General features: G+C 43.8%; 1 pseudogene across 1 annotated transcript in view; it reads left to right on the forward strand.

The window, feature by feature from the left end:
- LOC144100926 (allatostatin-A receptor pseudogene) overlaps nucleotides 1-14982 on the forward strand; it is a 74804-nt pseudogene that overhangs the window by 42822 nt on the left and 17000 nt on the right. The gene's annotated exons all lie outside the window — the stretch shown is intronic.

Raw genomic sequence — 14982 nt, forward strand, 5'->3', positions numbered from 1 at the left:
TTAATTTCACCGCCTGCATTGTCGGCGAGTATATAGCAGATGCTGTCGTAATCCGTCTGGGGGATTTTACGTGCATCCTACATCCTTTCCCTTTATGAATCGAATTCATATTAATCTGTCGCTAGCTGTCCGGAATTTACCTGTTTGTTATGACAGCTTCCAATCCTTTCTAGAACGTTTTCTTGCTTCTTACACCAAATTAATTAATCAGCTTGATTGAAATCTCGTCTATCGCTGCGGATATGCATTTAGGAATATTTGCTTCCGACTTTCGAATGTTTGGTTTAGAGTTAAGATTGGTCAGTTCTAAGCTGCCCCCTTTTATACTTTCCTGTAAAAACTGCACTGAACATTTTTTTTATTTTGGCTAGCGCAAATAAAAACGTTTAGAAAACCTGAAGGAAACGAAATGATAGGAAAACATTGGAACTTTTAATACTATTAAAACTTATCTACCTTCCAGCGCCTCCATGGCGGCTCCTTCTAAACGCCGCGAAAACGACAAGGGATAACTGCAGACACATATGAAAGAGACAAGGAGAAAAAAAAACCTTGATGTGATCAATTCGACAAGATTAGTATAGATGGTGATTTTTTTATCGTCTACAAATTTTATCGCAAAAACTGTGAAAATAACCTTGCGGGAGGTTGAGCAGGTGGATTGTACAGCAAGGCGGGTAATATCTTCGCGAAAGAGCTCAATAATTAAACGACTGATTAACTAAAATTGATTAATGAAGATTCTGACTCTAGAGGGCACGAATATTTTGCCCGACTGCAGGCCTTGAACATCGCAGGTGAGCCCAGCTTTAATTTTGTTTTGTTTTTTACCCGCAATGTGTTTAAAGATACGGTGGTCACATATACATGTTTCAAAGCTTAATGAGTTGCCATTGCCGCGTTGCATGATTATAAAATGGTGTTGCTGCGCGTACAGTCTTTGTCGAAATCGTGTAATCTGTTTATACATCATCAAATGCACAAATGGCGTCTGCATTCGCTGCTTGAAAGAGAACTCAACCAGATTTAAGATGCATATTTTTCACGTTCAATGTTTCGAACGACGTCGCCAATAAAAAGGAAATTTAAAAATTTGGGATCAGCTTCGACGTTGACGGCCTGCATCTTCACTAAATAATCTGGTCTCATATGATAAAAATAAAAAGTTAAAGTAATTTAGTTTACCCAATTTTCTAATTACCGAGCTCAGTCACGTAGAAAATGTCTACCTCGCCCTGCAACCCACATTCAGAGACCGCATTGACGTATCTCTCACAGGTTTAAAATAAATATCTGTAAACTATATAAAAAATCACCCGGTATCGCAGGGCGATCAAGTCGTATTCAGAAAAGGTGAAGCCAAGAATCCACGCCAACGAGACCTTCATTTAACTACAAAACAGGGGTAAACGGCAGCAAGATTATAGTTAAATGTCTTCAGTGCCAATTAAAAAGATCGTTGTTTTGTTGATTACCAGAAAAAAGGAAGAGAATACGGCACCACTCCTGGGAGAAATGTAAGCAGTGTTTTTATCCAACCCACATCTTTTTTGAGGAACAGCGCAGGAAAAATTTCGCGAAATTTCCTGTCAGCACAGTTTTTATGGCGATGACGCTGAACACCGAGAAACAATACCCATCTTCAGGACCTTTTAATAGGAACGAGCGCTTGTTTTATATTGAAGCTGTTTTCCAATCCGCTGCAAGCTGTCCGATGTATTTCTGATGAAAAATAGTGTAAGATGGAAAGCGGGTGTCCGCAAACAATAGACTGAGTTAACGAACACGTGTCGGGGGGATTTTACCACACCGCTAACACGGGATAGCGTGTTCATCGCCCAAACCCCGCATATAATAATCAAAAAGATAGCGGTTATAGTGAACAGTGTGACAGTAAAGAACGTTGCAAAATTTATTACAGTGCATTGCAGCAAGTGTGAGTGTGCGACTGCGATAAGCGAACAAACATTCTAACTAGGAGCTTAGAGCAGACACACGATCACTGACGGCTTGCGTGCCAGTGGTAGAGAATAAATGCGTAACCCTGTCTTCGTGTGTTTGCACTCAAAAAGTTTGCGCTTTCAAAGTTCTCAGCGCTTTTTTTGTTCTACCCCAAGCGTTTATGGCTTTCACTTGTCTTAGTGTTTTTTTTTTGTTCGTGGTGTCTTTAGAAATGAAAACGAAAATTGGTTTTTGGGGAAAGGAAATGGCGCAGTATCTGTCTCACATATCGGCGGACACCTGAACCGCGCCGTAAGGGAAGGGATAAAAGAGGCAGTGAGAGAAAAAAGGAAGAAAAAGGTGCCGTAGTGGAGGGCTCCGAAATAGTTTCGACCACCTGGGGATCTTTAACGTGCACTGAAATCGCACAGCACATGGGCGCCTTTGCGTTTCGCTTCCATCGAAACGTGACCTACGCGGTCGGATTCGAACCCGGGAACTGCGGATCAGTAGCCGAGCACCCTAACCACTGAGCCACCGCGGCGGGTCGGTGTCTTTTGTCTCGTTCGAACATATTAGGACAGGCGCTTATTCGTATAATGATTTGGCTACAGGTCCTCAATTCTCCTTGAGTACAGCATTTTTCTTTGCTTTTAGGGTCAAAGCTTGTTGACAATGAGAAAAGCACACTTGCTTGTACGCTCGCCTCACACTCGTAAGTTCCACCTCACTACGAGGAACGGGTGAGAGAGAATATGCATGTGTGGGTGCAGTGTCTCAAATTTTTCATATTACAACGGAGGGGTGGGCCCAGCGCTCGTTCAACGCCACATGACGGAGCTCTGCATATACGGGACGTGAGCTTGCACTCAAAACCGTGTCCCTTTAGCAGAGTCGTCAGCTGCGCGGTCTGCTCTACGGCAAGACACAAGCCGAGTGTCGTTACTGCGCGAGACAGCTTTTTTAGGCAGCTGAAGATAGAGAAGCTGCTGGGCACCAATATCATACACTGCTCTATCGTTTCTGTCTCAAGTTTTGTAGCAAATGATTAATCAAGACGCTCTCAAGAGTGGATCGATGACCCTGCTGTCTCGTGTTGCTGGAAAGAACAGTGTTCGCTGCTTGCGGGCAGATGGCAATATGATGCCCTGCCAGCTTCGTCTTCCATCTCTCCGAATATTTTTGGCATTCCCAGATGATGTGGGAACCAGTCGCAGGGCTTCGGCAGCGACGGCCGATATCGTGAAACAATGTTAAAAAAACATAACGAATGACTTACGACAACCTCCATAGGCAACATCTTGCCCAATTATGCATGTCCTATAAGAGACCCTACATACAGTAACAACACGCCGTTTCCAGGATGTTACCTGCAAAAGTTTATTCGCGCTGCTCTGACAACACTGAGCTGCGGCAGTCGTGTTCCTTCTATGCGATGCGGCGTGACGAAAACGAATGCGGTGCTCTAGAATTGTTTCACTCACTCTTGAACAGGTATTTAGTACGCGTGATGAAGCATCAAAACTCTCCAATAGCATCATACACGAAGACAAAAACTCGGACAATACAAGCACGTGCCAGCGCGGACAAGTGCGCGCGCTAGGAGGCTCACAAACGCGTGCTCGATTGTTACAGAGAATGCATAACAAATAAGCATACTCTCCACGAAATCGCGGGACCAGCTGACGGACCAGTTCACTTTGATGACCGTGCCCGAGGGCATCCTGGACGTTTAATATTGAATTAAACTTATCGCTAGCCCTCCCCACTTTACGTTCGAATTAAATATTTACAGCATGAAGTCCGAGCAAACAAAAACTTAGAATGTGCCTCTGCTTGCGGCCCGTGATGCCATCGACCATTGGAGCGTTGGCTTGTGTCGGAAGAATACAAATCGGCGGTGTAAGCCGTATAGGCTAAACATTTGCTCGGGTAAAGGTCGACACGACATTTTAAGTGTACTTTTGGAGCCGCAGATTCGACAGGAGGACCTGCATCCACTGCAGAAGAAACACGAACTCTGAATAAAACTTTCAGCCGTCAACCACCAGTCCTCTTTATCCTTTCACTTATACGCAATTTCAAGCTTTGTTTTAGTTTTTTTTGTCGAACCCGACCGCGGCGGCTGCGTTTTTATGGAGGAAAAACGCTAAGGCGCCTGTGTGCTGTGCGATGTCAGTGCACGTTAAAGATCCCCAGGTGGTAGAAATTATTCCGGAGCCCTCCACTACGGCACCTCTTCTTCCTTTCTTCTTTCACTCCCTCCTTTATTCCTTCCCTTACGGAGCGGTTCATGTGTCCAACGATATATGAGACAGATACTGCGCCACTTCCTTTGCCCCAAAAACCAATTTAAAAAAAGCTTTGTTTTTGTTGCTCTGTCACTTACTGTATCGCTTATATTACTACACAAAGCACAAGAACTCAATGATATTGACAGACTTTTGCACACGAATAAAAGCATTGGAGAGATCGTAAGCTACTCTAGAGTATAACAAGCAGTTTTGAAACAAAAGTGGCCCGCCGATAAATTACCTGAATGGTAGTAACTGTCGAAGCTAGAAAAGAAGAACACTGTACCGTCATCTAAAGTTAGTTTTGCAAAGCTCTTGAACTGTCCAATCGATTAGTGTATTATTTTTACACTGAAGGATGGATTGCAGAATGCGTATATTGTAATAAAATACGTGAAATCTACACAAATGAAGGTAAAAGATGCACTGAGTTTGATTGGCTTAGGTGCATGTTTGTGTTTATTTGTGTTTTCTGTTTAATTGACGCAACGCAGACACTAGCTGGCTAGTTGGTGAATAATATCTGTGTATATAGCTCGTTCCTTGACAAAAACGCGTGTATTAAATACCATGGTAGAAAGTAAAACACCGCGACAGGCTAGTGATGAGAGGCACTTAAGTGACGTGAGTTAAAGTTATGCCTTTCGGGTTGCATTTTGTTTTAGCGGATTCTTTATTGTCTTGGAAGAACGAGCAGACAAAAATCTGCGGACAAGAAAGCAGAAAATGCAGTCGTGAATGCTTTCCGGCCTTCAAATTTGTAACACTCTAGGACACTACTTTTGAAACAAAAGCCCACTTTTTGAAGCACGTTCGATCAACAGACAAGGTTCGCGCAGACCTTTTATTTAAAAGTATTGCGGCTTTATGCTCACGTTTAGCCCCATCTTAACGCTCCCTTGAGCCACCGCGCTGGCTCAATGGTTACGTTGCTCGGCTGCTGACCCGAAAGACGCGGGTTCGATCCAGGCCCTGGTAGTCGCGCTTTGATGAAGGCGAAATACTAGAGGCCCGTGTACTGTGCGCTGTCAGTCCACTTAAAGAACCCCAGGCGGTCGAAATTATCCGGAGCCCTACACTGTAGCGTCCCTAACAGCTTGAGTCGCTTTGGTACCAGAAAACAAACCAAACTAAACGCTCATTACAACACAAAAACACGGCTACTGGCAGTTTTCACCCAGTTCTACTATGCGAACAAATTTTTCCTTCAATCTTTATGGTTTCCTTTATTCAGAGGTTGTACATCGACCACGAAGCACGTGCGTAGAGGCCATTAATCAAAGTTGCGAAAAAGCGCTAAACGAATGCTACATTTATCACCAGCCCGCGCGTTGTTCGCATTTCGCAACTTTGACCAGCTAAGGTCCTCTTTTTCCCGGCCTCCTCTATATCTCTCTTACCCGCTAACAGTCGGTGAAAACTAAAGTAGCTTCTTCCCTTCCAACGTAACTTCAAATTATGGAGCACTTTTGAACTGCACAATGCCGCAAACGCGGCTTCGCTCCGCGCCAAAGGGCGTTCTTTCCTTAACGATGACGTATGGTCCAGAAAGTCTCTCGCCCTGCCATTTTTTACAGCAGCTGCCAGGGTGACAGCAGCACCGAAGCACGAGCTGGTTATTTGGAAGATAGAACCTGCAGAAAAGGCCTGTTATGGTGCAAAGCGAGACTGCACCTGTTTCAGAAATTAAACCCCAGTTAGGGTTTTTAAGAAGGAACTTTCTCTCTTTGAACGTTCAAGATATAAAGGCAATTAGACGACTAATGACCACGAATCATCCACTGAAACATTTTGTAAAAAGGCACGCAGTAAACGAAAACCAGCTCACGACAGTGAAACCCGTTCAGAAAAACTACAAAGTGCGCGAGTTTAAAAGGTTTCTGAGTTATGCCTACTGTCCAGGCGACATCCACTGTCAAGTTTTTTGCAATCGTAATGCATTTTGCATATTTTCCAGCTGCCATAGTAGCAAGAATTCCAGTACTTCTTGTTTCCTTGAGGACAGTTTTGTTAAGACATATTCAGGCTATTGTTAAACATCTATATCTATGCTGCAAAGTGGTGTTCGTGTTTGAATTCATCCTTTTGTTGCAGTCACGAGAAGTGTAACACGGAACAACAAATAAATGCCCAGTCAATGATTACTCACCAATAAAGGTCTAGGGGGTTGGGGGATACCTGACGTAGCATAATGTTGGGCAAGAAATTTTTGCCCAGCTTCTAAGTTCACAGGATAGCATAAAGATCTGTCCTTTAAGAGTCCTGTGAACTTTTTTGTGGAGGAAAAACTTCTTTACCAACCAGAATGCTCACTGCTAAATGTATGTCAGGAGCAATTTGTTTCGTATTTAGGGTTACTATTGCAACAAGTAAACTTTATGCAAATCTTCATTTTGATTTACTTAGGTTTTGGGAAAAACTAAGAGTATTTTGGGACATTATTTCTTTTGTTTTATTGCTCATTGCACAGATATAACACTCAACAGAAGTGCCCCGTGTCAATGTTGCTTGTAATGTCACCAGAGTCTTTATCTTACCGGTTTCCCTACATTTTTTCAGCAAGTCACACCGTAAAAACCACTCACCACATTAAGCGACATTAGCAACCTGTATTAACCGAGGCACACTAAACGAAGGGAATTTAATACAGGCGCTCGGTCCACTCCAAGCGTCGGTGAGCAGTAAGCCACGCGTTGAGGACGTCCTGGAGGATCGTTAGTTCTCCCATTGATTTTCTGTCCCTTTTTTTTAGTCTCTGCATAGATACCACTAACATATAGAGTGCGCTATGTCATCTGATACTAAGGCTGCCTCTGCACGTAATAAAATATTCCGTTCGTTGGCAAAAGGATGAACGTTACCAAATAATGACTTTTCCTCTGACGGGTATATTATGGGGATGGGGTTAGTGAACACTGCCAGAGTAGCATGGGAACCAGCATTTACGAAATCCTGAGTTTGTAAGGGTTTATGCATGCGCTAACTAACGAATGTCCAAACCAAAAGCAACTGCGGAAGTTTCGGTGCTAATCTCAACAATAACGCAGCCACCTCGGAGCATAAACTGTTCCCGGTCCCTACTTCTGGAACTGGGGGCCGCTCTTCAGCTCCAGCGCGTAATTATTACAAGAGAGGAACACGCATGGCGAATATGGTAAAACCATGCATTCTAGAAGTGCAAGCATAAACACTTCTTTTTTGTTGTTGTTTTTGCGCTTGTTTCACCATATTTTCCCCTCCTGCATACGCTTGGCTTCTGCTGCGTGCGAAGGCACAAATTGGAGACCAAACTCTGCGCCTCCCGCGAATGGGGGATGAGCCTCCGAGCTCGGAGCGCGGCTGCGCCTAATAACGCTGCAGCACGTGCTCCGTGATCGCGGGTGTGCATCCATCAAGAGCCTGATGAAAGACCGTAATATGCGTCAGGAGCTCGACCGCGTCGCTAATGGCCGCTTTCGCGCCTAACTGGGGAGCTCTCTTAACTTTTGAGGAAGGGTCGACCTTGCGTGTGGTAATAATCAACGGTTAATGGTCAGCAGCCCGCTTTGACAAGCAGGAAAAGGGGAGAAAGGACAGAGGAAAAGTTAGCGAAACTTTAGTGACCCGCGGCGGTTTTACGATGTGGTGCTTGTCAGCGGTTGGTGCAGCCAAAAGCATTTCGCGGTACACGCCGCGCTGCCTTCGGTGCTTTTCCCGACGGCAATTATTGCCACTACGGAAGTCACGTGCTCTTCGCAGGAGCAAGTGGAAGAGTTTCGGTCCTGCCGCTTTCAAGGGCTTTACAGACAAGCGCAACTTGTCTTGCATTCAAAAATAAGAAAAATTATTTTGTTGAATTCGTGGCTTGAGGGAGAAAACTATATGAAAGAAAGTTTTAGGTTTGGGCCTTTCGAACGAGTAGGCGGCTTGGGGGCGGAGTTTGCGCCGGTGCAGTGGACTTCCGGAACATAGGGCATTTGGCCCCTTGAGAGCGGCGGTTACGCTAGGCGCAGTGCGGCAGGTCGAACGGCCCAGATACCCCGGCGGGAAATTGCGGGGTACGTCACGGCGTGCAGAGTGGTACGAATACCTAACAGGCATGTGTGCCTGCTGTCGTGCACAACATATCTAGGCAGGGGCGTGGCTTGGTCGTTTGAGTAATCATTATGAAACAGTGGAAACAATGTTTTGGTTTATGGTTTATGGGGGTATAACATCCCAAAGCGACTCAAGCTATGAGGGACGCCGTAGTGAAAGGTTCCGGAAATTTCGACCACCTGGTGGTCTTTAACGTGCACTGACATCGCACAGTACACGGGCCTCTGGACTTAGCCTCCATCGAAATTCGACCACCGCGGCCGGGATCGAACCCGCGTCTTTTGGGTCAGCAGCCGAGCGCCATAACCACTGAACCACTGAGGCGGGTGCAAACAAGGCGATGACAGACGAAGAGGCCAGACGTGAATGCTTGTGATGTCTTCTTTGTCTGTAATCTCAGAAGAAATAGCGCAGAACAGAACAATGGACAAGAAACAAGGAGGCCGACACGGACAGAAGCGCTGATTTTGAGATCATGGCTTACCAACTAGCCCAACAACTAGTTTTGCTTTGCCTGTAGTCGTTTTGTTTTTGCTGCTTCATGATGAACACCTGCAAAATTTCCCAACTTGTCATGTTAGTCTCAGCACGCGCAACGGCTTTAGATTTTTTGCAAGGATATGAATTAGTTTGCTTTCGTCGGATGTGCAAGTCCAGGATTATTGCAGAACAAATTTATTTGTGAGGCACCTGCGCAATATAAGAAGATACTGTTATGAAAATATTGAAGGTAATGGTCGATACTTCCTAAGAGCGCCGTAATATTTTATTTTTCAAGTTCGTCCACAGCTCGCATCGAGCAATTAGGACTGTCATCAAAAACCAAAATGGAAGGTTTTAGACAATCGCAAAAATGTTAATAGCTCTTCGTAGCTGCAGACGAGGCGGATTATAATAATTTTGATTAAATCAGGCAATTACTCCACTCAAGCATAATATGAAAAAAATGTACCACTAAATGCCACCACACGCGTCAAATTACAGCACTAGAGCTAGCGGTTTAGCCGAGAAAAGCCTTTTACAAGATGCAATTAGGGATGCAAAAATCACGCCACTCAAAGATTTCACCGGATGTACAGGTGCGGCCAAAGTATTACGCAGCACGCTTCCATCTTTAAACATTTTTCACATGTTCCGTAGAGAAGATGTGATGGTTTGTTGCGCATTCATGCTGGAGCGCACCTGCCGAATGTGCTAACATGTGTATAATGTTTTGCTAAATTTTGCCAGTTAAAACTTGGTAAGAGTTGGCCGCCGAACTCGGCTCTGTAATATCGAGGCCACGACATTGTGGTCGGCATTCGTTTCGCTGATTTTCAATGTTCTCCAACTCCTGTTTGGAGGCTTGACATTACGTTCTCAACACCCACGCAACACCCACTCAGCCTCGGAGTAACGCAAGTTGCACCCCAACGCAAGAATTAATACTCAACTGTTTATCGCTGCGGGGAAACCCACTGCCATTCGAAAGCGTGTATCTGGGTTCAATATAGCTTGTCCTTGGGCATGGGCGACCAAGAAATACGGGTAAACAACGTCGGATAGGCGAAACGAGACACAGCTTCCACACGCAGCACTAATGTATGTCGAAGGCACAAATATCTGACAAAACGTTAATACAGCCTGACATATTGTAGAAAAACAAATCCTAGCACAATACGGGTAAGAAGGGATAGGGAGATGAAATTCAGTGACTGCGCAGGAACATGACGGTTAAAAGGCGAAGATGATAACGAGGAACACGAAGGCTACAATTCGGCCCACTATTGCCCACTAGTGTAGACATTATGCGGGAAGGATCCCACTCACATCAACGCCGGGACAAGCAGTGCCATCAAGGCGGTCGACACGAAGGAACGTCATCCATAAGAAAGCAAGCCCGAGAGCTGGCGAGCCGCCGTTCATTTTTAAAGACACAGCGGGCCTAAATGCACTGCGTGTTTAATAATGAACAGGTAGCTCTGCGCCTACGTGCGCGCGTGGAAGCGTGGCTTTCTGGCTCGAGGAAAGCCCGAAAGCACAGCCGTTGGCGGAAGTGGCCTGGTTTGAATAGAAATGAATGTTCCTCAATCTTGATTTACGCGTGTTATTATCACCGTTCGCCATAACAATTGTATTCAGTACCTGCACTCTTCAGATTGCATGTTGGTGGAGTGACGCGTTATACGAACTACTTATATAAAATTCTTCCTACTTATCTGTTATGAGCGCGGTGTGGGAATGGGTGTTTATTACGTGGACCGGGTATTATAACATAGAGGTTATGCTTTCTTCTTAACGGCAGTCGCATCTTGTGGCTCGCTTAGCTTTCTTTATATACCTCTATATATCTTCGAGCGGACCTCAGCAGAATATGTTTTTGAATTTTCGATTCTTGAATACACGGGGCTAAGAGGACCGCTCTGGGCAGCCTTACAAGTTTGCTGCTTTGTCGAAATTAGCTTGCTTTCTGAATGGTCATGTAACTCCAAAGTTTCTTGCGCTTTGGGGTAAGAATATTTGTTACGATCAAAACAGTTACATTCTATCCTGCTTGCCTGTAACTAAATATGCACCGTAAAGCATTGCTGCATGTTTGCGAAGGCTCACTGATTCTTAGCACACAACATACAGGAAGGTCAAAGAGAAAGTACACTTGAATCTAAGGCTGCAAAAGTTTTTATGCACGCCATAGGAATACCAGGACTTAGCAAGTTTAGATTAATGATGACAAACCGAATTTCTGTTGACGTCTGAAGAGGATATATATATATATATATATATATATATATATATATATATATATATTAGCAGACAAAATTAAGGAAATGAGGGGCTCGTTTGATAAACTTATGAAGGAAGCCGACAGTCACCGATACCAAGGTGCATAGTGGAATGTTTAATTTTTTTAATGTGTAGTGCTGATCAGTAGGATAATAATAATTCGAGTAATCTAGCGCTTAAAAAAATTACTTATAAAGCAGCAGAAAAAACAACCATGCCGCCGGTGGGATTCGAACCCATTCCCTAATTCGGAGGTAGTGGGTTTGGATCCCACCGGCGGCATGATTGTTTTTTCTGCTGCTTTATAAGTAATTTCCTTTAAGCGCTAGATTACGCGAAGTATAATTATCCTACTGATCAGCAGTACACATTAAAAAAACATTAAACATTCCCCTATGCACCTTGGTATCGGTGACTGTTGGCTTCCTTTCTAAGTGTATATATATATATATATATATATATATATATATATATATATATATATATATATATATATATATATATATATATATATATATATATATATATATATATATATATATATATATATATATATATATATATATATATTGTTTTCAAACTCTCTTTCTCCCAATTATTAAATAATTGCCATCAGTTTGGACCTTTCTTTTTATTTTTGATACAAGCAGGAGCGAGCCTTATAAAAGCAGTGAACGGTGCAAAAACAAAGAAAGTTGCCCTCTACGTCGTCGGCGACAATTCGGCAGTCACCGCGACAGGATTTGCAACAGCGGCGTAACACACAGCAGGATGGGTTGTTATCGATGGTATAAAACAATACAACTTAAGAAAACAAAAGTTAGCAAAGAATGGTCTATTAGTCAAATGGCCAGCACAGTCCTCCAATGCTTCGCTAACAAACCTCAGCAGTAAACTACACGAATTTTTCATTTTACATTCTGTTAACGTGGACGCATAGAAAACATGCAGATATAATTACTTTATGTGTTAGCTTTTTCCTTAGGTAACAAGGACCTCCACAAAAGACTTCTGGTCGCGGAGGAAAACTATGTGGCGGTCCTTTTACGGTGATTGCCGTGAAAGGGAAACCGAAGTCACGGGAGTACCTTGGTGTAAGTACCGAAGAACCGTCTGGGATGCTAGAAGGCACGGCCCTGTAACAGCTCACAAAGGTCAGGGTGGGCGAAACCTGACTCGAAGGAAGAGGCCCTAGATCATGGTCTCTGTTAGGCTTCCCTGTCTGGATGGGTCGGAGATCCCGGCCAACGTTTTGTGGTCGTGGCAGTGCGCGTACAGGCTGAGGGCAGCATATTTGGCACAGAACAAGTACTCGCCCTGCAAACAGGCCTGAGAACTCTACTGGATTAGGATGGACTACGAAAATCTTATGGCGTCCCCACCCTCTATCTCATTCTTATAACCCGTCCTCGACATCCTAATTTTCTTTTCCTACAACAAATCCAAGCCTTCTATTTCCAGGTAAGATAAGGGGAGTCTCAGTGGCCACTGTAGTGCTGCTTGCCATTTTTTTCCTTAATTCTTCACTCTTCGACACTCGTCTCAGCGAAATGATAACATCGGACAGAATTACTTTTGTTACATTTGACAGTAAGCTACATTTTCCTCAACGGTGAGGGCGAGGCAGTACTTTTATTTTCCTTTTAGAAAGCTTAAATTCCAATAACTACAAATTTGGTGCTAAAGGATTGTTAGGGGGAGCAATTGGCCCACAAGTTTTTAAACCAAAGAGCATGAACGGCGCACAGGACGGATAGACCGAGACAAAGCCGAGCATGAGCCATGGCAACGACCATGGACTGATTACATAACTTTTTCTTTCCTGCTTTTCGCATCACGCTTCTTTTTTATTCTTTTTTTATTGCAATATGGTGTGCATTTCGGCTGAAACACGTGTAAAAGAACAGTCAACTGTTAGTAACGTGGTGCTCGTTTGACTGCTCATCACTATTCTGCGCTCTTCGTGGGTTTTGTTTTTAAAAAAAAATATGAATACATTTACGCCTAAAATATGAGCTCGCTATTCAGAGGCAGCTTAAGCGGTGCTTTCGATCCAAATTACACAGTGATATATTGACTCACCGGCTGGCCGAGGCTCCCTCGCAGGCCGCATCAAATTGGCGTTTTGTTTGGCGCTGTGGCAATATCGCAAAAACAGTAATCCTAATACAAATATTTTTTTAAAGTTCCGACACTTTGGTCTGGCAGAATCAATGCTTCTGTTCAAGCAAGACAGAAATAAAAGGGAAAATAAAATGTACTGCTGCATAGAATTAGTAACGTAGCGGGGGGGGGGGGGGGAGTAGATGAAAGGGTGGAAAGATTGATGTCCTCTAATTAATCGCAAATCGATTCTTCGCAGCACTACTTAATTTGTTTGCATTTGCAGCCGCGTTCTTTCTTTCTTGAAATCTGGATTGCACACGAGATTACCTCTTAGAGTATGCTTGTTTCCTCCTGGTTCAGGAAATAAATGGTAGTGTTGACTTCATGGATAACCTGCGATGAAAATATGCACGAGCTGATTGATCCGCGAGGCGAAATTTCTGGGCCGAAAGGTTTTTAGAAATCCCTGTTTGTTCGGATCAGTTTTTCTTTCTGGGTCGGGCATGATGTATGATAAATACTGGAAATACTACGCTGTGAATGTTTCAAAGACACCCAGCGCAAGCTGAGAACATCGAACCAACAAGAGCAATTACCCGACAAAATCGAAGCGCACAGACTTTCATTAGAAAACGGAGCCGCAAGGCAGAGCTCAGTGCTGAAAATGACGGCTTATATCATGAGCAGGTTTTGTGTCATAAGGCGGAGTTTGCAGGTCATTCTTCTTGTGTAAGTAGCCTGTATAGATAATTACGAGTGAACGGTGTGAACGATAACGCAAGAATCACGACGCCTCGAGCTGATCAACCTTTTACTACCATGCTTACCGTTTTCAGTTTAGATTTCGCCACAGGCAATTTCTACCTTTGGTTTTGCTTAAGTGCGCTCGTAATAAGCGCCGGAGCTTAGGTTCGAAATTGAGCCTTTGGATTGTCTTACATAATCCGGTTGCTCATTTTCTTGGAATAACGTCAGCAGTCGAGTACGAATAGTATTTTCGTTCAAGGAAATATAAATCAACCTCTTTTGCTGCCCGTAATCCGTGCTCTCATCTTTAGATGGGGTTACCAAAAGTGGACATTTACCTTGTTGCCATGACACTGCTTAATCAAACTGACACGCGGAACTTGCGCGTTGCGCTTAAAGTAGCAGGTGCTGCTAAGAGCTTCCGGACGCTAAAGCTAAGCGGAACAAATAAGGAAGTATGCCTCATTAACGAGATTTCGCTCTTTGCCTTGTTAACATTCCGTTTTCTGCACGTCTGCTTCATAAATTTCAGTTCACTATTGCAGTTTCAAATGTGTTAGCGAGCACGCACGCAAGCGCCCACGCACACGCACACAAATAATAAACTTTGTGATTCACAAAAATAACAAAGGCCGGCCATGCATCTGTACAGTGTATTTGTTATTAGAAAATATGTTCAGCCAGTGACGTTCAGTGCGTATGCTGTGTGGGCAAGCCAGAAAAGTGGCAAACAGGCCTCCTTTGGGGATTCTGTTAAGTATCCTCTGCAATATCATCTAAAAATGATGACATTGCAAATTTGTCAGCTTCGTGAACAACACCAATAATAACAACAACAACAAAAGCATCCCCCTATGCTCTCGTTGGTTTCACTTAGTGTTGGCTTCTTTCGTGTATTGAGGGATTAAGCAGGATTAAGCAGTTGCGAAAGCCACCTTCAAAACATGGCTATTTCATGTGGCCACATCGCGGAGGTTAACAGAAGCTGGCGGCAACTAGCAGCAGCAACTAGAAGCTGTCGCTAGTCGTTTTTATTGATTTGAGAAACGCTGAG

Source organism: Amblyomma americanum, chromosome 8, assembly GCF_052857255.1.
Source record: "Amblyomma americanum isolate KBUSLIRL-KWMA chromosome 8, ASM5285725v1, whole genome shotgun sequence".
Classification (NCBI taxonomy): domain Eukaryota; kingdom Metazoa; phylum Arthropoda; class Arachnida; order Ixodida; family Ixodidae; genus Amblyomma; species Amblyomma americanum.